The following is an 11,754-nucleotide window of genomic DNA, read 5'->3' as shown; positions in this document are numbered from 1 at the left end:
GATGATACCACTCTCATGGCAGAAAGTGAAGAGGAACTAAAGAGCCTCTTGATGCAGGTGAAGAAGGAAAGTGCAAAAGTTGGCTTGAAACTCAACATTAAGAAAACTAAGATCATGGCATCCGGTCCTCTCCTGGCAAATAGATGAGGAAGAAATGGAGGTAGTGACAGATTTTATTTTCCTGGGCTCCAAGATCACCGCAGATGGGAACTGCAGCCAAGAAATTAAAAGATGCTTGCTCCTGGGGAGGAAACTATGGCAAATCTAGATGGCATACTAAAAAGCAGAGACATCACCCTGCCAACAAAAGTGCGTATAGTCAAGGCTATGGTTTTCCCAGTTGCAATGTATGGCTGTGAAAGCTGGACCATAAGGAAGGCTGAGCACCGAAGGATTGAGGCCTTTGAATTGTGGTGCTGGAGGAGACTCCTGCGAGTCCCTTGAACCGCAAGGCGATCAAACTGGTCAGTCCTAGAGGAGATCAACCCTGACTGCTCTTTAGAAGGCCAGATACTGAAGATGAAACTCAAATACTTTGGCCACCTAATGAGAAGGAAGGACTCCCTGGAGAAGAGTCTAATGCTGGGAACAATAGATGGCAAAAGAAGAAGGTTGAATTTTTTTTTTTTTTTTAGGTTGAAATTTTTTATTTAAATAAAAACATATTACAAAAGAAGAAGGGGATGGCAGAGAATGAGGTGGCTAGATGGAGTCACTGAGGCAGTTGGTATGAGCTTAAGTGGACTCCAGGGGATGGTGGAGGACAGGAAGGCCTGGAGGAATGTTGTCCAACTTCGCAACTAACAACAACAACCTAAAATACAAGACAGGGAGACTGTGAACAATTTTTACATTTTTTTCCCTATACCACCATATGCACTTTATATAAACCTGAATCTCTCTGTAATATTCCATACTATAGTCCACAGAAGTATGCCCAGATTAAGGCTGTTTGACTTTAGGTCACCAGCTTATGCTATTCACACAGAAAAATCAGGGAGTCTGAGGCTGGCACTACCTCAATTGCCTAAGCACATCAGTTGCAGTGAATACCACCTACTGAAACCCACAACACTCATTATACACAAAAGTGTAGGCACTGGAATATTCATGTTACTTCCTTTAAGGTAATGCAGGTCAAGCCACATGGTCCTGAGTGCCTTTGACTTCTGCAGCTAATACTGTTCTATTCTAGAGAACATGCATTCAAGAAAGATCATGCTGAATAAACTTGCCATGTCCCTTTCTGCTGCAATCAATTAACAGAGCTGCCCTCTGGGGGGGAAATGCCATATAGAGAAAGGTAATTAAACCCATTTGGTTGACCTGAAGGTTACCATGGGTTCTTTTCTGTGCAAACCTGCAGCTATTCTTTTCTCATTCGTAGCTCAAGTTTTCTAATTATATAGACTTTTCCACTGGAAGCACTGAACCATTTCTATTCCTTTTCTGAAGGAAGATCTCCTTTTGTATAACTGCAATCTTCCACTAATCCCTTCTCAAGTAACACCCAGCCAGTAATCTGCTGGGATCTTTACAGGTTATAAAGAAGAAAGGCTGCATCATATGCAATTCCTGGCTGACCTAACTGGAAGGGTTGTTTGCTTTTTTAAGCATCTGCGTCCCTTTAGTATATGCTGCCTCTGGACGATTAAGGCGCTTCAAGGCATCCCTGACCTGACCTGCTTCTGAAGCTGTGCCAGACGCTTGCAGGAGCTCTGCTGCCTCTGATACGACTTCTTGCGAAAGTAGAATGGGAATTAGAACAATGGAGGCAGAAAAGGACAAAAGTTGACCCACTGAAAAGAGACTGCATGGGAAAAGAACCAGAGGGGTTTGTGCTTGTTAATGTAAGATCTTTCCTCTTCAGGAGGAAAATGGGAGGGAAAACAAAGCATAAACAAGAATAAGTTAGTTAATAAAAATACGTGGGTCTGCTGCACCATCAAAATCTAAAGCAGCCTCTCTGAATACTCCAATAAGGCAAGGTGCATAAAATGTCACCTTAGAATTGCATGGTAGAAATCGATACATGGAAATTCATCACTTTTCATTGCTGGAGTATGCTAGAGAGAAGGAGAGAGAGATTAAAAACAAACGATTTGCAAGAGCATCTATTAGGGGCTAATTAAGAATGTTGTTCCAGACAAAAAGCAAGCCACCTGTCTTCCTCCAGATCGAGACCCAATAAGTCAACAAGTTCAAGTGGTAAATAAAAGACACATCTAGAAAACTGAACTTCTGAAGCATTTGCATTCCACTGTGAATGCCCATCTGGATCTGTCCCAGCTGTGATAGTGCTATATTTTATTTTATTCAGTTTTCTATCATCTAGATTCTGCTGGGTAAGTTCTATCAGATGATTGAACACATGACCAGATTAGAGACACTGGTGGTGGATTAAGGTATTGGAAGCTAGAATGTACAAAGACATTGCCTAAACTATTGAATGTGGCATTCCTGGACATAACTGAGAATGGTGCATCATGTAATCAGATGAAGAGAGTCCAAAGACTCACCCATACTTTAGGGCAGCTTCCCCAAACTGTCACCTTCCATATGTATTGGTCTCTCCAGCATCTCCCCAGCCACAAGCTATGCTGGTTGGGATTTATTTATTTATTAAAGGGTTTTTCTATCCCATCCCCTACAGAACATTTTGGGACAGCTTACAATAAATAATAAGAATAAAACAAACCCCATAGCATCTGATCATTAATATACTAAAACCCCAGTTAAAATCAATTAAAATTAAAATAACTGGAAAATAAAAAGGGTTTTGCCTGACGCCAAAAGGTTATAATGTCAGCACCAGGCAAACCTCTCTGTGGTGTGTATTCCATAGTTGGGGTGCCACCACAGAGAAGGCCTTCCTCCGGGTACTCTCCTTCCTAATCTCCTTCAAGGAGGACTCCCAGAGCAGGGCCTCTGCCTCAGATTTCAAGGGGTGGGAGGACACATAGGGAAGAAGGTGTCATTTCAGGTATGTAGTCCAATATAGACAGAAGGAACCTGGCTGGGGCAAACACAGGGGACTGTGACCAGCCCACAACACAGTCCTATGCATGTTGAGAAAGAAAAATGCTCTACAGTTCCCAGCTGGAAGTTGTAGGGCATTTCTTTGTCCAAAAATGTCCTTCAACATACAAAACCCTAAACAACATGAGCCAGAATATCTGAGGCTACACCTTTCTCCATATGTCCCTACCCATTTGCCAAGATCATCAACAAAGTTCCTTCGCCATGTACCTCCCCACAAATAAGTGGTGGGGGGAGGACAAGGAGAGGGCCCTTTTCCCTGTTGGCATCCTGCATATCGAATACGTTCCCCAGGGAACTGCGCCTAGCAGCACCAATGAAGTATTTTGGGTGCTAAGTAAAGGCATTTTTGATTAAACAAGCATTGAACTTAGTTTTTAAACACTGTTTTAATATGATGGCTGCTAGTCTTTTTAACTGAATTTTCTCTTTGCACTGCCAGTTTTTGTATTTTATTCTCTGTTTTCTACTGTATTGCTTGCTTTATTGGTTGTATATGATTTAATTAATTGTGTTTTAAATTGTTTGAGATGTTTTCTTGTAAGCCACTGAGAGAGCTTCTGGTCTATAGCATAGCATATAAATACAACAATTAATTAATTAATATGTGGAGGATCTTACCCTATTTCAGTATATTTATATCTCACTTTTCTCAGTCCCTGCATTTATATCTCACTTTTTCTCAGTCCCTGAAGGAATCATGAATGCTTTCATTAATATGGACAGCCAAGCAAACTACCTGAAACCTTGACACTTGGTAACTTGGCCAGTTGTGCTTAGCCATTGTTTCAGGACCAGCATTATGGGAGGGATGGCAGGGAACCTGCTGGTCTCACATTTCTTCGGTGGGCCCATAGCCAAGACAGCCCGGGCCTTTGCTGCTTTCTTCCTCACTGTTGCCAGCAGCTGGCTTGTCTTCCCTTTCCCTGCAGCCCAGCAAGGAAGTGGAGGAGTGCCCCTGCCTGCCAGCCAGCCAGCCAGCCAGCCAACGCTTCTCCTTGCAAGCAAGCAATTCAGCACGCAGTGGTGGTGGTGAGGAGGAGCAGCAGCAGCAACTGATAGCAAAGAGGTGATGGGTCCACACTGACAGAAATGGCCCAAGAAACATGGAAAGCCTGGAGCCAGAACTGTCTGCACTTGATCCATATGAATACCGTGCCAACACAAGTGTGTATGTCAAGGCCATGGTTTTCCCAGATGCAATGTATGGCTGTGAAAGTTGGACCATAAGGAAGGCTGAGCGCCGAAGAATTGAGGCCTTTGAATTGTGGTGCTCGAGGAGACTCCTGCTAGTCCCTTGGACCACAAGGTGATCAAACCAGTCAATTCTAGAGGAGATCAACCTCTGACTGCTCTTTAGAAGGCCAGATACTGAAGATGAACTCAAATACTTTGGCCACCTAATGAGAAGGAAGGACTCCCTGGAGAACAGCCTGATGCTGGGAACAACGGATGGCAAAAGAAGAAGGGGACGGCTGAGAATGAGGTGGCTAGATGGAGTCACTGAGGCAGTTGGTGTGAGCTTAGGTGGACTCCGGGGAATGGTGGAGGACAGGAAGGCCTGGAAGAATGTTGTCCATGGGATCGCGATGGGTTGTACATGACTTCACAACTAACAACAACAACGCCAAAGGAACAACTGAACAATGCCTCCCATGATTAAGCACGTAACCTACAGATCCAATTGCCACAAAAACAGTAGGTGGAGAGTATGCCAATGGTCCTCAACCAATCATTGGATGCTGCAACAGTCCAGTGGCCTGCATTGCAGCCCACAGGATGAGATGGGAAGCAGGTCCAGGTGAACTTTCCTTTTCCAACCTCCAACTGATAAGTAGTACCAATAAAATATGCACATGTGGTTGCGGGAAAGGATTGTGATATTGATTTTCCCTGCTTAATACTATCCTATCTTAAAATGTCATGGCAAGGATTATAAAGTAATAATACTAATAGTGGAGCACTTTGAACATCTTTTAAATATACAGGCAAAGTAGTATTTAATAAATGCTAAGTACCATTGCAACCTTTTGCCCGCCCTGCTGTTGTCAAATATGACAAAATGCATGCAATCAGTAGCCTGTGGTCCTTGGCACAGGTGGTGTGAGACAGAGATCCATCTGGCACGGGCCCTGGATCTTTTGAGCCAGGCCCCTGACCCCTCGGGCTGTCCAATTGCCATCACCTACCTTAATACAAGCCAGCTTCTTCCTTTTGAACAGAGTGGCCTTATATTTGCTAGGAGCATTTAGAACTCACTACGTTAGCAGTCTTACAGGGAGCGTGACGCAAAGGTACCTTTTAAACATGAAGGGGCCAGCTTTCCTTCTGCAGTGTGCTCATCATTTCATTAGAGCCCTAATTGTCCCACAGCATCATTGTCACCCAGCCTGCTTGGATCGCGTCCAACTCTGCAGGCATCTGCCCAGCCTATTTCTACTGGGCAATTGCACTGGTGCCCTCCATTGTCGGCAGCCGGACTTTGACAAGGGAAAGAACAAGTGTGTTGACTGCTGATATATCAAATGGGGCACCAGAACCTTTCCTCCTCTGTTGCTTTCTCCAAGTGTATGTTATTTATGTGCTTATTTATTTAAATACCACCCCATTCCCATAGGCTCTGGACAGTTTATAAGAGATTAAAACCAACAGTGAGTAAAACTGACTAATTCAACAACTTACTGAGTCACTAAGTGAGTCCCCTTCCTGGAGAAGAATGACAAAACAGCAGTGCACATGTTGATGACTTCTAGGCTTGATTTCTGCACTGCATGCTGCAGAGGGCTGCCCTTGTGCCTCCTCTGTAAGCCTCAGCTAGTCCAAAATGTGGCAGCCAAGCCAGTCTCTGGGACATCATGCAGAGACCATATATTGCCTATTGTAGAGCCTTTGCGCTGGTTGCCAGTGTTTCCAGATACAGTACAAGGTATTGGTAATTACCTTTAAAGACCTTCATGGCTTGGGTCCAAAATACTTGCAGGAGGGCTTTTGCCCATACATTCTGCCTCATCAGCTAAGTTCCTCTGGGAATAATCATCTGAGGTCTGCTTGTGTAAGATTAATGTCCAATACCCAGAAGACTTTTTCAGTGGTTGCCTTTAGCTGTGGAATGGTTTGCTGGGAGAGAAGTGTCTGATTTCCCAAATTTGGTTCAAAATAGAGCTGCCAGGTTGCTGACGGGGACGGGGCGTTATGTTCACATGACTCTAGTCCTCTGTCAGCTTCACTGGCTTCCCATTGAAGTCCAGGCCCAATTCAAGGTGTTGGTTATGACCTATAAAGCCCTAAACGGCTTGGGTCCTGGTTACCTGAAGGAGCGCTTACATCCATATATGCCCGACTGCCCCTTGAGATCTGCGGGAGAGGCCCTTCTCCGGGAACACTCCATGAAAGAAATTAGGAGGGTAGGTACTCGGAGGAGGGCCTTCTCTGCGGTGGCGCCCAATCTATGGAATGTGCTCCCCAGAGAGGTCCGCCTGGTGCCGTCGTTATTTGTTTTTCGGCTCCAGGTGAAGACCTTTTTATTTAAACGTCATTTTAATTGTTAGCAATATTTGCTTATTTATCTGGCCAGGGCGACTTCTTTTATATTTTTTATTTATTTTATATTGTTAATTTTAATTTTATATTGTTATTTTTGTATTTTATTGTATTTTATTGTGTTGTAAGCCGCCCCGAGGCTTCGGCAAGGGGTGGCATATAAATGTTTTAATAAATAAAAATAAATAAAATAAATTGCCACCTTTAAGAGGGAGTTAAGAGTATATCTCTTCCAACAGGACTTCTCAGATTAGATCTCAAGTTAGATTGATTTAGCACTTCAATTTTGTCTAGAATCAACTTCAATTTGTTTTTTCTCATCCAGTCCATTACTTCAGGCAGTAATTCAGAGAAGAGGTGCTGTCTCTAGAAGAAGCAGATGATGATGGTAGGAAGAAGTAGATCTGGGTGTCATCAGCATACTGTTAACACCCAGCACAACTCCTCCAGATGATCTCCTCCAGAAGCTTCATGTAGCTGTTAAACAGCATTGGAGATAGAATGGAGCCCTGCAAGACTCCAAAAGTCTGTTCCTTCTTAGAGGAGCAACAGTCTCCAAGCATCATCATTTAGAACCAATCTGAGAGGTATGAATGGAACCACTACAAAGCAGTGCCTCCAATTCTCGGTTCCCACAGATGATCCAGAAGGATGCTATGGCTGATAGCATCAAGGGGTGCCAAGACATTCAACAGAACCAGAAGGGACACACTCTCTGTGTCAATGCTGAGTTGTAGATCTTTCATTAGAACATCTAAAGCTGTCTCAGATCCACACCCCATTCTGAAGCTTCTTTGAAATGGGTCCAGAAAATCAGTATCACTCAGGACCACCTCGAGCACTGACAGGAGCACTGACAGAAAAGGCCAAAGAACCAGCTAGGACTGTCTGGAAACCAATTGGATTAAGTCTTCAGTAACAGACCATTCTAATAGGTCCATCATTTCTACAGGGGCACAAGAAAGTGGCTGTGATCTTAGCCTTGACCAGTTAATGATCTGATGAAGCCAAGACTGAGGGTCCAGAAACCAGCTGTTCAGAGAACCTGAAAAAATACCAAAATTAAGTATTTTTAATAAAAAAATGAGGAGTCTTTGCTTTCTCAGCTAGTCCAGAGACCAGGAGCAGCAAGGTGATGTCCTCCAATCCTGAGGTTTGTAGCCAGTGCTGTTGTGATTATTGATGATGGTAGAGAGTGAGCATATGAAGGTTTATTCACAAGTAAATCCCACTATGTTTAATAGGAGTTACTCCATAATAATTGTGTAAATTTGCAGCCTAAGATCATTGTTTATTACAATCTCCCAAACATTCTCAGACTCTCCCCTTCCAGCGTGCCAAGTTCAGCTGGCAATTAATTGATAAATGTTTTGCTGTTCTCAGGCACTCCATCTTCCCCAGCTGGAGTGCACCAGGTTGGAAAGACTGGTTCAGAGCCTCTGACATGAGGGTTTCCCACTACCACAGGTATGATTGTCGCCTACAAGTCTATAACTGATGTCTAATGCACTCCATTCCTACAAGGGAATGAAGAATCAGACTCAGCTATCTTGCCATGACTGAGTCATGGGACTACCGTTACTCCGCAAATTGGTTTTGAATAAGCCTGTTAACTTTTAAGAGTAAGCAATCCCCTAACACAAACTCATTTTCTACCCCACCCTGTCTCCTTTTCTTCTAGCATGAAGAGTTGTTCTATGAAACTCAAAGCTAGTTAGAGCACAATATTATGCAAGGTTGACAAAAAAAACTGGCTGTGTAGGTCTTTTTTTCTTGAATAGGATTGAACCTTTCCTTGTATTCAAATTTTAGTAGGTTCCTATGGTTGGACAAGTACATGCTGGGTATTACATGAGCGGAGCCAGCTGGAGCCGGAGGTCAGACTAGATGGCCTAGGAGACCCCTTCTGACTAGCTTTGTTTCTATATCTTTAAGTTTTTTGTTCCAGTTAAAATGAAGTCCTTCCTGATGACAAATATTCATAAATGGCCACTAGGCGGCACTCGTGCACTGTGTGACCAAAACTGCAGAAGATGTGCCAGCCGTCTATTGCATCGTTATGCCATCTACCTGCATTTGGGTTTCTGCTTTTTGGTAGAATGGTCGGAATATTGCCTGAAATCATGTCTGCAGTAGTTCACCAAAACGTGAAACTATGCACATCTGTCATACTATATAAATAACTCAAACTCTGCATTCCAATTATTTCCACATAAATTCTCATATAGGCATGTTATGTAACGTGCTAAGCTGATTTAATGCAGAACATGTTTGCCCTTCAGCCAGCCACGTTGATTGCAGGGGAAAGTGGATGCAAGGGGTTCCTTACCACTTCTCAAGTGAGATGCCCCGTTATCTCATAGAAATCAAACCAACCGTACTAGGAGACTTTAAAAAAACTCCTGCTACTAGTTGATTCCTGCAGAATACTTACAGAACTTTACTACACACAGAAAAGGTGATGTGTCAAGGTGGTTTGCAAATGCATCCATGTCAAATATGTGTTATTGGCATGTCTGGGGTCCTTTCACATATCCTTGGCTGCAGGCAAGAGATGCTATCATTCATTCATTTAGAGTATTTCAGATGTGTACCTACCTTTTTTCCTTCTCAGATCTGTCCAGAGACTTTTGCAAATCATTTTGTGGTACATCCCTTCTTTGGTTATACTGACATATATTGCATTCCACCAAGAAAAATATAGATCCAACATCAGGGACTGGCATCATGAGGCACATGCCAGGGTTCCCCTCCCAAATGTGGGCCAGAGTCAACGTCTAATCTCCAGAATACCCAACACTGCTGCTCGTCATTGTGGTTGCTGCTGTTCACCTGCCCCTCACTGAGGGAACATTGACAACAGCAAGGGAAAGGAACAGAAGCCTCTGCTTTCCTTGTCCTTCCCTTCCTGGAGATGGTGTGGATTGGGCCCAGAGGAGCAAACCAACCAACTGGCAACCAACACATTGAGGAGAAGAAGGTGGGGCCACACAGACAAGTGAGCCACGCTGAGGGTGTTGTGCCCAAGAATCCCCACCCACTCCCCCCACAACCCAACAAGACACATTCTAATGTCCCTCAGATCAGCTTCTGTACCAGAGGACTTGAGAATGGCCAATGTAACAAAAGTTTAAAAATAGGTCCAAGGAGCATCTTGAGAATTACACACTGGTTAGCTCAACATTTGTTCTGGGTAAACTGGCTGCAAACGTTACTAAAGGTAAGAGAATGAGTAGGCCCATAGAGGGGCACGCCCTGCTAAAACAGAACCAATGTGGCTTCCACAAAACCAAGTCCTGCCTCACTAACCTATTATAGTACTTTGAGAGTGTCAGTAAGAATGTGGACAGGTGAGATCCCATAGACGTTGTTTGCCTGAGCTTACACAAAGCTTTTCACAAAGCCTCTCCCCAGAGATTCCTGAGCAAACTCAGCAGTTGTGGAATAAGGTGGGGGAGGGTCTTCTTATGGATAATTAAAAAATACAAAGCAGGCAGTGGGAATAAATGGTAGTTTCTCCAAATGGAGGGATGTAAACAGTGGAGTCCCACAGGGTTCTGTATGAGGACCAATGCTTTTCAACCTATTCATAAGTGATCTGTAATTAGGAGTAAGAAATGAAGTGACCAAGTTGGCTGATGAAAGCAAACTATTTAAGGATCTCTCCAACCTGGTAGAATGGGCATCAAAATGGCCAATGTGGTTCAATGTAAGCTACTATAAAGTAATGCATATAGGAGCAGAAAATCCCAACTTCAAATATAGGCTGATGGGATCTGGGCTAGCTGTGACTGATCAAGAAAGAGATCTTGGGTTGTGGCAGACAGTTCAATGAATAGCTGTCATGAAAAAAGGCATAATTAAGAAAGGAACTGACAATAAAACTGCCAAGATTGTGCTCCCCTTAATACAAATCTTTGGTGCCACCATACTTCAAATATTGTATACAGTTTGGATCTTCACACCTGAAAAAGTACTTCATTGAGTTGGAAAAAAAATGCAGAGAAGGCAACCAAAATGATGTTGGAGTTGGAGCAACTCCCCTGTGAGGAATGGTTACAACAGCTGGGATTGTTTAACTTGGAAAAAAGGCAAGTAAGGGGAAACATGATAGAGGTGTTTAAAATTACTCAATCAAATTTTTCCTCTTCCATTAATACTAGAAACTGCAGTCATCCCATGAAGCTGATTGGTGGGAGATTCAGGACGGACAAAGGGGAGTACTTCTTTGCACAGTGCCTTGTTAAACTGTGGAATTCACTGTCACAGGAAGTAATGATGGTCACCAATTTGGATGGCTTTAGAGGCGGACTGGAGAAATACATAGAGGCAGCTATCAGTGGCTACTAGCTTTGCTGCCTATGTGCTACTTCCTTTATCAGAGCCTGCATGGCCAGATGCACCAGTTGCTGAGGAGCTTGGGCAGGTGGAGGTCTTGCCCCTGTCCTGCTTGAGGGATCCTGAAAGCAGCTGGTTTGCCACCATGTGAACAGACTGCTAGACGGGTCTGATTCAGTATGGCTTTTCTTATGTTCTTTATTTCCAACGTGATGATTTGGATACAATCCTGACCTTTGCCGCAACTCACACAGAAGGTCTCAGAAAGTAGCATAATTGTTATTCTCTTAAATGACATAATACTTCCTGTTACTTCCTAAGAGGACCCCAGAATCTTCCTGCAGAATGCTCTGCTGGTGTTAGTACTCCATTTGGTACATGGGAATCAGGCTGGGCTAGGCATGGCAGTACATAAACCCCTTTGATTCTCTGACAGCCCAAACGGAACTAGTGATACCCTCATGCCAGCCCTTGGGATGGTACAGGAAAATCTCTCCCACAGACTAACTGCAAGTAGGATTGCTCTTTTGCCACTTCTCCTGCTACAATCCCACAATGCCCACACTGTGATCAACCACATGGGTGGGATCAAAAGGGTGAGTCGTTCCAGTTCAGTCACATCAGGCTAGAAAATCAATGCAGGAAACACGCATTAGATTGACCCCACCCCTGCTGAAAACCAGCCACTGAACGCTAGAATACTGTTTACTATTATGCAGGTGAAAAATACTTCAGAAGACTGTATTACAGCTCTGTGAAAATATTCCAATGAAAAATGCACCAGGGTAAAATTCTACCCGTCACTGAAAGAATTAAGAAAGGCTTTCCAGCAGCGTT

The sequence above is a fragment of the Varanus komodoensis genome, unplaced genomic scaffold, assembly GCF_004798865.1.
Source record: "Varanus komodoensis strain SLA01 unplaced genomic scaffold, ASM479886v1 scaffold5, whole genome shotgun sequence".
Classification (NCBI taxonomy): Eukaryota; Metazoa; Chordata; class Lepidosauria; order Squamata; family Varanidae; genus Varanus; species Varanus komodoensis.
This window is presented reverse-complemented; position numbering follows the sequence as displayed.